Source organism: Sminthopsis crassicaudata, chromosome 3, assembly GCF_048593235.1.
Source record: "Sminthopsis crassicaudata isolate SCR6 chromosome 3, ASM4859323v1, whole genome shotgun sequence".
In the NCBI taxonomy this organism is placed as follows: Eukaryota; Metazoa; Chordata; class Mammalia; order Dasyuromorphia; family Dasyuridae; genus Sminthopsis; species Sminthopsis crassicaudata.
The window spans coordinates 377,595,003-377,609,154 of record NC_133619.1 but is presented as its reverse complement, the minus strand read 5'-3'; the positions used below and the strand labels follow the sequence as shown (position 1 = coordinate 377,609,154).

The window sequence follows — 14,152 nt, the reverse complement described above, 5'->3', positions numbered from 1 at the left end:
TGATAGAGAATAACAATGTCCTGAAATTTCAGTTGGAAAAAATAAAGAATTCACAGGAGGTGCAGGGAAACAAAATTTGTGAATTAGAAAAGGTTAAAAAAATCACAGGAAAGTAGGATTTCTGAATTGGAAAAGATAAGAAATTCTCAAGAAAGTAGGATTTCTGAATTGGAAAAAGAAAATAACTCACTTAAAAATTAGTGAAATGGAAAAAAATTCAATAGAGCAAAATAATTCATTTAAAAACTCAATTAGGCATATACAAAAAGAACTAAAAAATGTGAATGAAGAAAATAACTCATTAAAAATCAAGACGGAACAAATAGAAATGAATGATTCATTGAGAAGTCAAGAATCAGTCAAACAAAACAAACAAAAAAAAAAAAATGAAAAGCTGGCAATTAACATCAAATATTTACTGGAAAATCTATAGACCTGGAAAAATAGATCTAGGATAGATAATCTGAGGAACAATGAACTTCCTGAAAACTATGGTCAAAAAAAGAGCCTAGACTCTATTTTATAGGAAATCATCCAAGAGAACTGTCCAGAGATAATAGAAACAGAAGGAAAAATAGGTGTTGAAAGAATTAATCTAACACCTTCTGAAAAAGACCCTAAAAAAAGAACTCTATGGAACCTTGTGGCTAAGCTGCAGAACTACCAAACTAAAGAATAAAATATTGCAAGCAGCGAGTTAAAAATAATTCAAATATCAAGGTGCCACAATAAGGGTCACACAAGATCTGGCTACTTCCAAATTAAAGGATCGAAAGGCCTGGAACCTGATATTCCTGAAAAGCAAAGAACAAGGATTGCAACCAACAATAAGCTACCCAGCTAACTTTAGCATTTTCTTCCATGGAAGAAGATGGTTATTTAATGAAAAAGAGGAATTCCATTTGTTTCTAAGAAAAAAAACCGACTTAAACAAAAAATTTGATCTACATGCACAGGACTGAAGAGAAGTAGAAAAAGTTAAAAAGAACTCTTGAGAACTGTATCTCTGTTGTGGATATAATGAAAGTCTGCATGGATAATTTGATTTTACTGATATAAAAAAAAGGGGGAATAGTAAAGGGAAAGGGATAGTATCAGAAAAAGGGGAAGGAGAGATAAAAAGAGGGAAACTACATCCCAGGAAGAGGCATAGAAAATCTACCACATCTGAGGGAATTTAGAGAGGGGGAGAAACATTGTGTGAATCTTACTCTCATCAGAGTAGGAACAAAGACTATATAATCAACATATTTGTTTTTCAGAGAATCCTCTCTCAACTCATTAAAAGGGGGGAGTGAAAAAGGGAAAAGGAAAAGGGCAATAAGGGAAGGGTACAAGAAAGGGAAAGGGACTTAAAAGGAGGGGGGAGGGACACTAAAAAGGGAGGGCTGCGTGTTACAAGTGAGGTCTATAAGGTAAATATTGGGAAAAGGGTTCAGGGGGTCAAGGGATTAAAAAAAGCATAATCCAGGGATAATACGATGGCAGGAAATACAGAATTAGTAATTTTAACTGTAAATGTGAATGGGATGAACGCTCCCATTAAATGGAGGCAGATAGCAGACTGGATCAAAAGTCAGAACCCTACTATATGTTGCTTACAGGAAATACGCTTAAAGCAGTGAGATACATACAGAGTAAAGGTTAAAAGGTTGGAGCAGAATCTATTATACTTCAGGTAAAACCAAAAAGCAGGGGTTGCCATCCTTATCTCAGATCAAGCAAAAGCAAAAATTGATCTAATTAAAAAAGATAAGGAAGGAAACTATATCCAGCTAAAAGGTAGCATAGACAATGAAGCAATATCAATACTAAACATATATGCACCAAGAGGTATAGCATCTAACTTCCTAAAGGAAAAGTTAAGAGAGTTACAAGAAGAAATCAACAGCAAAACTATAATATTGGGAGATCTCAACCTTGCACTCTCAGAATTAGACAAGTCAAACCACAAAACAAATAAGAAAGAAATTTAAAAAGTAAATAGAACATTAGAAAAACTAGGTATGATAGACCTTTGGAGAAAACTGAATGGTGAAAGAAAGGAATATACTTTCTTCTCAGCAGTTCATGGAACCTATACAAAAAATGACCATATATTAGGACATAAAGATCTCAAAATTAAATGCAGGAAGGCAGAAATAGTAAATGCCTTCTTCTCAGATCACAATGCAATAAAAACTACATTCAATAAGAAGTTAGGGGTAAATGGACCAAAAAGTAATTGGAAACTGAATAATCTCATCTTAAAGAATGACTGGGTGAAACAGCAAATTATAGAAACAATTAATAATTTCACACAAGATAATGACAATGATGAGACATCATACCAAAATTTGTGGGATGCAGCTATAGCGGTAATAAGGGGAAATATTATATCTTTAGAGGCTTATTTGAACAAAATATAGAGAAAGAGAAGATTAATGAATTGGGCCTGCAATTTAAAAAGCTAGAAAAAGACCAAATTAAGAGCCCCCAACCAAAAACTAAACATGAAATACTAAAATTAAAAGGAGAAATCAATAATATTGAAAGTAAAAAAAAAAAAAAAAAACTATTGAATTAATAAATAAAACCAAGAGTTGGTTTTATGAAAAAGCCAATAAAATAGATAAACCTTTGGTAAATCTGATCAGAAAAAGGAAAGAGGAAAATGAAATTGTTAGTCTTACAAATGAAAAGGGGGATCTTTCCATCAATGAAGAGTAAATTAGAGAAATAATAAAAAGTTACTTTGCCCAACTTTATACCAATAAATCTGATAACTTAAGTGAAATGGATGACTACCTCCAAAAATATAGGCTTCCTAGATTAACAGAGGAGGAGATAAATTGCTTAAATAGTCCCATTTCAGAAAAAGAAATAGAAAAACATATATTAATCAGCTCCCAAGGAAAAAATCCCCAGGACCAGATGAATTTACATGTGAATTCTACCAAACATTTAAAGAACAATTAGCCCCAATGTTATATAAACTATTTGAAAAAGTAGGGGATGAAGGAGTCCTACAAACTCCATTTGTGACACATATATGGTACTGATACCTAAACCAGGTAGATTGAAAACTGAGAAAGAAAACTATACAACAATCTCCTTAATGAATATTGATGCTAAAATCTTAAATAAGATATTAGCAAAAAGACTTGAGAAAATCATCCCCAGGATAATACACTATGATCAAGTAGGATTTATACCAGGAATGCAGGGCTGGTTTAATAGTAGGAAAACTATTAGTATAATTAACCATATTAATAATCAAATTAATAAAAACCATATGATCATCTCAATAGATACAGAAAAAGCATTTGATAAAATCCAACATCAATTCCTACTAAAAAAGCTTGAGAGTATAGCAATAAATGGACTATTCCTTAAATTAGTAAGGAGCATATATTTAAGACCATTAGTAAGCATAATATGTAAAGGAGATAAATTGAAACCTTTCCCAGTAAGATCAGGAGTGAAACCAGGTTCCCCACTATCACCATTACTATTCAATATTGTATTAGAAATGCTAGCCTTGGCAATAAGAGTCAAGAAAGAGATTAAAGGAATAAGAGTAGGTAATGAGGAAATCAAACTGTCACTCTTTGCAGATGATATGATGGTATACTTAGAAAACCCCAGAGATTCTAATATAAAGTTATTAGAAATAATTCACAACTTTAGCAAAGTTGCTGGGTACAAAATAAATCCACATAAATCTTCAGTATTTTTATACACCAACAAAATTCAACAGCAAGAGAAATTCCATTCCAAACAAATGTCAAGAGCAAAAAATATTTGGGAATCCATCTACCAAAGAATAGTCAGGAATTATTTGAGCAAAATTAAAAACCATTTGCCACAAAAATAAAGTCAGATTTAAATAATTGGAAAGATATCCAGTGCTCTTGGATAGGCCGAGCAAATATTATAAAGATGATAATACTCCCCAAACTAATCTATTTATTTAGCGTTATACCAATCAGACTCCCAAGAAACTATTTTAATGACCTAGAAAAAAGAATAACAAAATTCATATGGAAGAATAAAAGGTCGAGAATTGCAAGGGAATTAATGGAAAAAAAAAAAGTCAGATGAAAGTTGTCTAGGTGTACCTGATCTAAAGCTATATTATATAGCAGCAGTCACCAAAACTATTTGGTATTGGCTAAGAAATAGACCGGTTGATCAGTGGAACAGATTAGGTACAAAGGACAAAAAAGGTTATAACTATAGCAATCTAGTGTTTGATAAACCCAAAGATACCAACATTAGGTTTAAAAATACATTAGTTGAAAAAAACTGTTAGGAAAACTCGAAATTAGTATGCCAGAAATTAGATATGGACCCACACTTAACACCATATACCAAGATAAGATCAAAATGGGTCCATGATTTAAGCATAAAGAATGAGATCATAAATAGATTAGAGGAACAGAGGATAGTCTACCTATCAGACCTGTGGAGGAGGAAGGAATTTATGACTAGAGAACAACTAGAAATCATTATTGATCACAAAATAGAAGATTTTGATTACATCAAACTAAAAAGTTTCTGTACAAACAATACTAATTCAAACAAGATTAGAAGGGAAGTAACAAATTGGGGAAATATTTTTTATAATTAAAGGTTCTGATAAAGGTCCCATTTCCAAAATATATAGAGAACGGACCCTAATTTATAAGAAATCAAACCAGTCTCCAATTGATAAATGGTCAAAGGATATGAACAGACAATTCTCAGATGATGAAATTGAAACTATATCCACTCATATGAAAGACTGTTCCAAATCACTACTGATCAGAGAAATGCAAATTAAGACAATTCTGAGATACTAGTACACACCTGTCAGATTGGCTAAGATGACAGGAAAAAATAATGATGAATGTTGGAGGGGATGTGGGAAAACTGGGACACTAATACATTGTTGGTGTAGTGGCGAAAGAATCTGGCCATTCTGGAGAGCAATTTGGAACTATGCCCAAAAAGTTATCAAACTGTTCATACCTTTTGATTCAGCAGTGCTACTACTGGACTTATATCCAAAAGAAAACTAAAGAGGGGAAAGAGACCTGTATGTGCCAAAATGTTTGTGGCAGCTCTTTTCATAGTGGCTAGAAACTGGAAGATGAATAGATGTCCATCAATTGGAGAATGGTTGGATAAATTATGGTATATGAAGGTTATGGAATATTATTGCTCTGTAAGAAATAACCAGCAGGATGGATTCAGAAAGGTTTGGAGCGACTTACATGAACTGATGCTGAGTGAAATGAGCAGACCCAGAAGATCACTATACACTTAAACAACAATACTGTATGAGGATGTATTCTGATGGAAGTGGATATTTTCAACTTAAAGAAGATCCAACTCACTTCCAGTTGATCAATGATGGACAGAAACAACTATACCCAGACAAAGAACACTGGGAATTGAATGTAAACTGTTAGCACTACTGCTTTCTTCTCAGGTTATTTATACCTTCGGAATCTAATACTTAATGTGCAACAAGAAAATTGGATTTACACACATATATTGTATCTAGGTTATATTGTAACACATGTAAAATGTATGGGATTGCCTGTCATCTAGGGGAGGAAGCAGAGGGAGGGAAGAGAAAATTTGGAAAAATGAATACAAGGGATAATGTTATAAAAAAAATTACTCAGGCATATATAGTCAAAAAATTTATAATTATAAAAATTAATAAAAAATAGAATTGAAAAAAAAAGAGAGAGAGAGTATCACTATCATTCCAATGTCACAGTTTTGCAATTTTGGCACATTCCTCAACTCCTAAATCTTTCTTACCTCACAGCAATGTGACGTAATAATCTTGTTATTTCTTTATGAGATCTTATTTCTTAATGGATCTTATGAGATCCATTATTCATATATATCAGGACATAATACCGATCTCATTCATTCCCTTTCTTCACTGCTTCCATAAAAATCACTTTAAGATCCTCATCAGCTTTCCCTTGAATTATTGCCAATGTGGCTAATGCAAATTAGTCTTCCCTACCTGAAGGCTCCTCCAGCCCAAAATATCCTCCACATAGCTGCAGAACTGTTCTTCCTTGAGTGGAAGTATAAACATTTCACTTCCCTAATTCAATACACTCCAGTACTTCCTTCCTCCAATGCCCCTGGAATAAAACTGTAAACTCCTTTCTTTAGTTTGTATAACGCTTGATTATATATTTCTCTCTTTAAGACATTTTATGCCCCAGTCTGTAACCTTCTTTCATCCCTCACACAAAAAACTCTCATTTCATATTTCAAGGCAACACAAACTATACTCCATATCTATAATGTACTCTCTCTTCATCTGTGCCTCACAGAATGCCTAATTTCTTTTAAGTTTCGGTTCAAGCATCACCTTTTACATGAAGCTTTTTCTGTTCCCAGAGGCAAATGCCCTCTCTCCCAAAACAACTTTTTTATTTACTTTGAATATATCTAAGAGTATGCTGATATACATTTAACAACTGACTATTCCCCTCCAAAATAAACATACACATAGACTCAAGTTTAATCTTCATCATTAACACCTTTTCTATTACTTTCTTAAATTATGACACCAAATATGTCAAGAACTCATTTGTAAAGTTTGCTGATTTCTGAAATACAAACACATTGAAAATTTAACCACTGGTTCTGATGGAACAAGTTGGCTCCAGTATGCCCCTGTGTTTATATGTTTATCTCCCCTAATAAATTATAAGTACCTTGTGGCTCCTACATCTTACAAAGTACCTAGAAAATAGGCGTAAGTATGTGATTTAATCGGCGTAAGGGTCTCTCAGATGAGAAACCTGGCATTATCAGTGCAGTCTGGCACCGCTGGCACTTCTTTACTGAAACAGTCTCAGAAAGTTGCCTAGAGTAGTGAGAATTTAAGTGATTTTTGCCCAGGCTCTGCAGAAAGTGTGTGTCAACAATGAGAACTTGAACCAGGTCTTCCTGGCTCTAAGGTGGACACTCTCTCAGAACTTCATTTCACACTATCTGGCCCATCTAAGCACTCACCAAATGCTTTGTGGGTTAACTAAATTGAAGATTGAAATTTTATTGTAGTATGAAGAAATAGGGATTTATTTAAGACTCTGGAATGCACTAAGCAATTAAAAACAACAACAACAACAAATCTTATTTGACATAGAAGATTTACCAGGCTCAGCATTTGCTTAAGATAATATTTAAATTCCTTTACTTGCCCTAAGGTGTAGATAGGGGAGAAGAATGCTAAGTGGCAAGGTATAGCTATTTTAGGATTAAAAATTTGCCATGGAAATTCACATAATAATAAAAAATTACTGACTTCTGCTTAAGGTAGGTCCAAAAGAAGACCAAACCAGTTACAAAAGAACTGAATTCCCAATAAATAGAGAAAATACAGAAGGTCAAGCCCAGGGGGGCATTTTAAAGATTGCAAAACCCACATATTTTGAGACGTTATTAGGAGTAATAATTGCAGCCTCATCCCCTGTTGGTCTTCATACAGGCCTTTCACTCTATGAAGTCCCTTTTCTGTTATGTAGGGATCACTTAAATTGGGAAGTCCTATTCAATTTTTCATGAAAGAGTTTGCACCAAATTTAATAATTATTAATGGCTTGGATATCAATCCAGGGTGTTTCTTTACTAATAGTGATGATAAAATACAATATATGCTTATGTATTATATATATATATACACACACACACACATATATGTGCATATTTATATCTTTAGAGACAGATGAAGATTCTCCCTCTTTGTCTCTCCCTCTCTTGTACTTCTTCACATTTCTCTAGCATTTTACTGTTTCTACAATGCTTCCTTCACAGAAATTCAGTGAGGAAAAAAATGAGGCTCCAACCCATTTCACATATGAAGGAAGTCAGATTAAGATAATTAAAATGTCTAGATACTTTAATGATCAATGAACCAAGGTCTTTTGACTCAAAATCCATGAATCTTTCTAGGATAATGTGTCATTTAAGGTTGAGAGAACCAAATTTATCCTTCAGTTTCTAAACATTTGAAAATCTCAGTATACTTAAATCTGCTCTCACAAGCAGCCTATTACCATTTCCTCTTTCTTTGTATTTGGAAATAAGTTATCAGAGTGAAAAAAGTTGGAAAGGAAATCAGATCCACTCTTTTATTTTTTGCTTTACCTAAAATTTTGGGCCTGTCAAAAATAATTTCAATTGACTGTTCCAAACTGAAATGTGGAAATGGGAGAGAAATATGTGAGATAAATTTGCTCCAAAATATGAAGCATCCTTGAGTTGGAAAAAGCAATATTGTTTCTATAACTTAGGAAAAAGTATTTCCATTCTTTTCAGTATTTGATTTTAAGTTGCAAGAAAAATTGATAACTGCTTTTGGCAGAATTCTCCTTTTTGCACTTCTGTGCTGAAGGAATAAATATGTAAACAGAGAAAAATATTAAGACTTTCAGTGTTAATCTATATTTTAAAATCTAAGCATATCTTGACAAACTTTCAAATACATAGTGCAGAAAATTCATAAAATATATATAAGCATGATTATATTACTGATTCTAATTTATTTTTCTCCTCTCATATACAGCAACAAAATTTTGCCTTTGAATTTTTATTTATTATGCCTTTTATTCAATTTAGTGCTCATGCACAAAATAGAAAAAAAAAAAAAAAGCTTTGCTAATTTCACGAAATATTGAAATCCTGACACTGCAAATAGACTCTCACTATCTTTATTTTTCTCTTGGCCTGACTCATGGTTTAATTTAAAGACCTAGTTAAGTAATGAACAATTTTATTTTTTGTCCTTGTGCTGATAAATTACTTCTTTTCAATTTCTAACAACAAATAATATCTTCAGCATTTGAAAATCATATTGCACATGTTCATAAGACAAGAAGTGCAGCCAAATAGAAATGATTAAAACAAACAACACAGCAGAACAATTTATTTGATGTGATTGTCAAAAGTCTTTCTTTTCACCAACTTATTAAATTTAATAACAGAGATGGTTAAATGCAAGGAAATAGAATGATTACTTCTAAGTAGGTGCTTTGAAAAGTTTTCACTTTAAAATCTCAATGTATTTTTTTTTTTTTTATCTTTAGACCTAACTGGTCTAACCCTCTCATTTCTGAAGATCATATATTAGACTTGAGCTTTCTCTTCAAGCTTCTTATTTTCAGAAGCCCCATTCTAAAAACCTTTAAACGTTTCCCTGCTCCCAAGTGTCTTGCTTACTCTTGATTTTTTTTTTTTTTCCTCCTCCATTAAAAAGAAAAATCTGCCTACCTTATGCTAGAATGTCTGACTCTTTGGACAAGTATGTAGTGATTCACTTATGCCATTATTGTATTTCTGCTTAACAAAAGAGTTGCCTGGATTTTATACTATATTAGGGTGAATACATGGTTATTATAGTTTTTTAAGACTTTTATTTCATTTGGCCCTATAACACTTGGCGGCTGCTGGCCTATTACTCTGCATGCTGTATATATTAAGTGAAAGCTCTCAAAAAACAGATATGCAAACATGCAAAGTTCCCCCTATTAGGTATTTATTTTCTAGGAAGAAAAAACAAATAAACAAACATAAAATGAAGTAACTTAAGAACAAAGATTTAAAGTAGAGTCTTTTGTAAGGAACAAACATAATACTATTTGTTTTTGTTTTTGTTTTTTTTGCCTATCAGAAACATCTGCAAATGCAGATTAGACTCAATCTGCTGACAAAAGCTATCTTTTATAGAAGTTGGGGGAAGGGAGGGAGATTTCCATTTTTCTGCAAATGTGATATTTTAAAACCTTATTCTTTTCAATTTAACATTTGATTTTATAAGAATCCTGTTTTGATTTCTTTAAAGAAATTTTAGCCTGAACCCATAGTGAGGGGTAATACAGTGCACAGAAAGTCAAGCTTGGAGTCATTTTTCAGTCATGTCCCACTCTCAGTGGCTCTATTTGAGGTTTTCTTACCATTTCCTTGTCTGGCTCATTTTATAGATGAAGAAACTGGGGCAAAACAAAGGTTTAGTGAATTTCTCAGGATCACAAGATTACATATAAACTCAGTTGAGTCTTTCTGACTAATCTTGGCAGTCCATGGTACCACTTAAATTTTCTGGAGATCCAAGTTCAAATTCAACTTCAGATATTTATAAAATGTGTGAGCCTGAGAAAATTCTTTAAATTCCATTTGCCTTATTTTACTTATCTGTAAAATATGGATAACAATAGCCCCTCCCTGCCAAGGTTGTTATATCAAATAGGATTATAATTGCAAAACCCTTACCAATGACCTGACACATAATAAGTGTTATAAATAGATGTTATAAAATGCATAGAGCTCAGGTCTTGAAGTCAGGAAGAACTGTATTCAAGTTCTACCTCTAGAAATACCTTCTGCAATCTGGGCAATTCATTTGTCACTCAATGACCCCTCCAAGAACTTTTTAAAGACTTAAGTTAGAAAAAAAGTTATCAATCTACTTTAGTAGAAAGCATGCTAGATTTAGAACTTTTAAAATGTGCATTAGAATGTGTTTTCTGCTCTTCATTATCTGTGGAAATTTTGCATGGGTCATTTCTCTCTAGACTTGAGTTTCTTTATATGTAAAATGAGAAAGTCTGTCTAGATGAACTCTGAGGAGTCTTTAAACTCAATATATGCAATTCTATGATCTCTCTGCAACAGAGGTGCCACAACTCTTTTGGAAAGGGACTGAACCAGAATAAAATGTAACTGGAAGATATTTAAGAAAATAAATAAAAATACAATAAAATAGATTATTTATGGTCTTCTAAGTCAATGTGCAGCTTACAGGGATCCTTATATTCTGCTAACAACCCTTACCTTCATTTGATGCCATAGTTCTATAATACCTGACAAATGTTTTTAATAGTATTTTATTTTTTCCCCAGTTACAAGTCAAGAAAAATATTTAGCATTCATTTTTACAAGATTTTGAGTTCCAAATTTTTCTTCATCTTTTCTTCCTCTCCCCTCTTCTGAAGATGATAGGCATTTTGATATAGTTTACACATGGATTATCATGTAAAACTTTTCCATATTAATAACAGTTTTGAAAAAAGAGAAAGACATTTTAAGAAATCCATGAAGAAGAATAAAGTTAGCCAAAAAAATTGTGCTTCAATGTGCATTTAGAGTCCATCAGTTCTTTTATCTGGTTTTGAATAACATTTGTGAATCCTGTGTATTTGTCTTGAATCTTTCTTTTGCTGAGAAGAGCTGTCAGTCATAGTTGATCATGACTCAATGTTGCCAATATTGTGCATATTTCCTGACTCTGTTTATTTCATTTTGTTTCATTTTGTATAGGTCTTTCCAAGTTTTTTTTTTTTTTCTGAAATCTGTCTGTCCATCATATTTTATTGCACAGTAGTATTCTTTTACATTCATGTGTCCTAGCTTGTTCAATTATTTCCCAAATGACAGACCTTCCCTCAGTTTCCAATATTTTGCCACCACAAAAATGGCTGGTATTAATTTTTTGTGAGTGAATATATGTCCTTTTCTTATTTTTCTAATCTCCTTGACATGCAGACATAGTAATGGTTTTATTGGATCCAAAGATATGCTCAACTTGCTTCCCATTGGTAATAGTTCCAACTTTGTTCTCCAGAATGGTTGGATCAGTTCACAACTCTACCAATAGTATATTAGTTTCCCAATTTCCTCCCATCCTCTCCAATATATTTATCATTTTTATTTTTGTCATATTGTGCATTCTAATAGTTGTGAGGTAGCATGTCAGTTTTAATTTGCATTTCTCTAATCAAAAGCAATTTAAAGCACTTTTTTATAAGTCTATAGATAGCTTTTATTTTTTCATCCGAAAACTACCTATTCATGTCCTTTGACTAATTATCAATTGGGGAATGGCTTACATTTAAATTTGACTCAATTCTCTACATAATAATTTGGATCTTATTAAAGACATTTGCTGTAAAAATTGTTTCTGTTTTCTTCTTTCTTTCTAATCTTGATTGTATTGATTTTGTTTAAAAAGAAAAAAAAAGGCTTTTTAACCTAATACAAACAAAATATCTAGTTTGCATTTCATAATACTCTCTATCTCTTTTTTCATCATAATTTTCCCCTTTTCATACATCTGACAGATAAATTATTCCTTGCTCTTCCAAATTGCTTATGACATCAAATATTCTATTTACTTCTTGTTTAATGTTTGATAGGATTTGTCAGATTCTGAGAGGAGATATGAGGTTTCCCACTAGTAGAGTTTTGTTGTCTATTTCTTCCTATAATTAGTTAACTTCTCTCTTAAGAATTTGATTGCTATACTATTTGGTGTATATTTTTTGATATTGATATTGTCTTATTTTCTATAGTACCTTTAAGTGAGATGCAGTTCCCTTCCTTATCTCTTTTAATTAGGTTCATTTTTACTTTTACTTTGAGATCAGGACTGCAATTTCTGTTTTTTTTTTTTTTTTTTTTTAACTGCAACTGAAGCATAGTAGATTTTGCTCTAGTTCATTGCCTTTGCTCTTTGTATTATTTCCTTTACACAACATATTGTATGAGGTTTTTTTTTGTTTTTTTTTTTTGATCCACTCTGCTTCTTCCATTTCATGAAGAACATCTGGTGTTTATTGGCTCATATTGATAGTTATGATTATTCTCTCTATCCTGTTCTTCCTCCTGTTTGCCTTCCCTCTCTTTTTTATCCTTTCCCTCCTCACCATTGTTTTGCTTTAACTATCTCTTCTGATCTGTTCTCCCTCTGGTCACTCCATAGCCCTACTTTCCTTTAATTAATCTCCTTCCTTCCTACTTCCTTATGAGGAAAGATAAATTTTTATATTCATGTGATTGTGTACATTATTCCCTCTTTGAGCTGATACTGAGGAAAATAAAGTTCAAGCAATGGCCATTGCCCACCCATCCATCTTCCCATCCACTTGGATGTCTTTGATGCCTTCTCATGTGAAATAATTTGCACCATCCTACCTCTTCCTTTCTTCTGTATCCAATGTACTTCTCTTTATTAATTCTTATTTTTTAAAATCTCATTCCCTCAAAATCATCTTGCACCCACAAGCATCATTTTCCCATGGAGTTATATAAATATTTTAACTTTATTGAGTTCCTTATATTTTCTTTTCTTTTCTTTTTTTTTTACCTGTTTATCTTTCTCTTGATTAATATCAATAAACTTGATATTAGAGGTCAAATTTTTTATTTAGTTCTGATTTTCTCCTTATGAAAGTTTGAAAACTTTCGATTTCATTAAATGACCAATTTTCCCTTCACATATTATGCTTAATTTTGTCACACAAGTGATTATTAGTTGTAGTCCTAGCTCCTTTGCTTTCAGAAATCTCATGTTTTATTTAACTTATACTGAATTGATTGTTCTCTAGGGGAGAGGGAGGGAGGAGAAGGAGGGAGAGAAAATTAGAACACAAAGTTTTGCAAAGGTTACTGTTGAAAATTATATTTACATGTATTTGAAGAAATAAAAAGCTAGTATATAAAAAGTAAATATCATATCCCATGACCTCTGACCCCTTAATATAGCAACTGTCAAGTCCTATGTAATCCTAATCATATCTCCATGATATTTGAATTGTTTCTTTCTGGCCTATGTCTTGAAGTATTTTTTTTTCCTTTACCTGATATACTGTTTCTCAGAATTCTTGTTTAGGGACCTCTTTCCTCAAATTAAAGTCAGATTCTTCCAATGCCTATTTTACTCACTTGTTTCAGGACATCAGGACTGTGGTCCTTGATAATTTATTGAAAGATTCTTCCTGAGCCATTTTTTTGATTATGGCTTTCTGGTAGTCCAATATTCTGTCATTGTCTCTTCTGGATGTATTTTTCAGATCATTTTTTCTCCAATCAAAGATGTTATATTTTCTATGATATTTTCATTCTTTTGAATTAGTTTGATTGATTATTGATATTTCATAGGGTTACTAACTTCCCTTTACCCAGTTGTAACTTTTAAAGATTTGTTTTCCTCAAATATATTTTGTACTGTCCCCCACCCCCCCTTTGGTCAGTTGTAATCTTTTTTTGCTTTTCTTTTTTTTAATATAAATATTTTATTTTATTTTTTATATTATAGCTTATTATATATATACATATATATATACATATATATATATATATGCATGGATAATTT

At 32.2% G+C, this 14,152-nt stretch overlaps 1 protein-coding gene across 1 annotated transcript in view; it reads right to left on the bottom strand.

Moving 5' to 3' along the window:
- Positions 1-14,152, bottom strand: part of THSD7B (thrombospondin type 1 domain containing 7B) — a 1,297,161-nt gene that overhangs the window by 610,738 nt on the left and 672,271 nt on the right. The gene's annotated exons all lie outside the window — the stretch shown is intronic.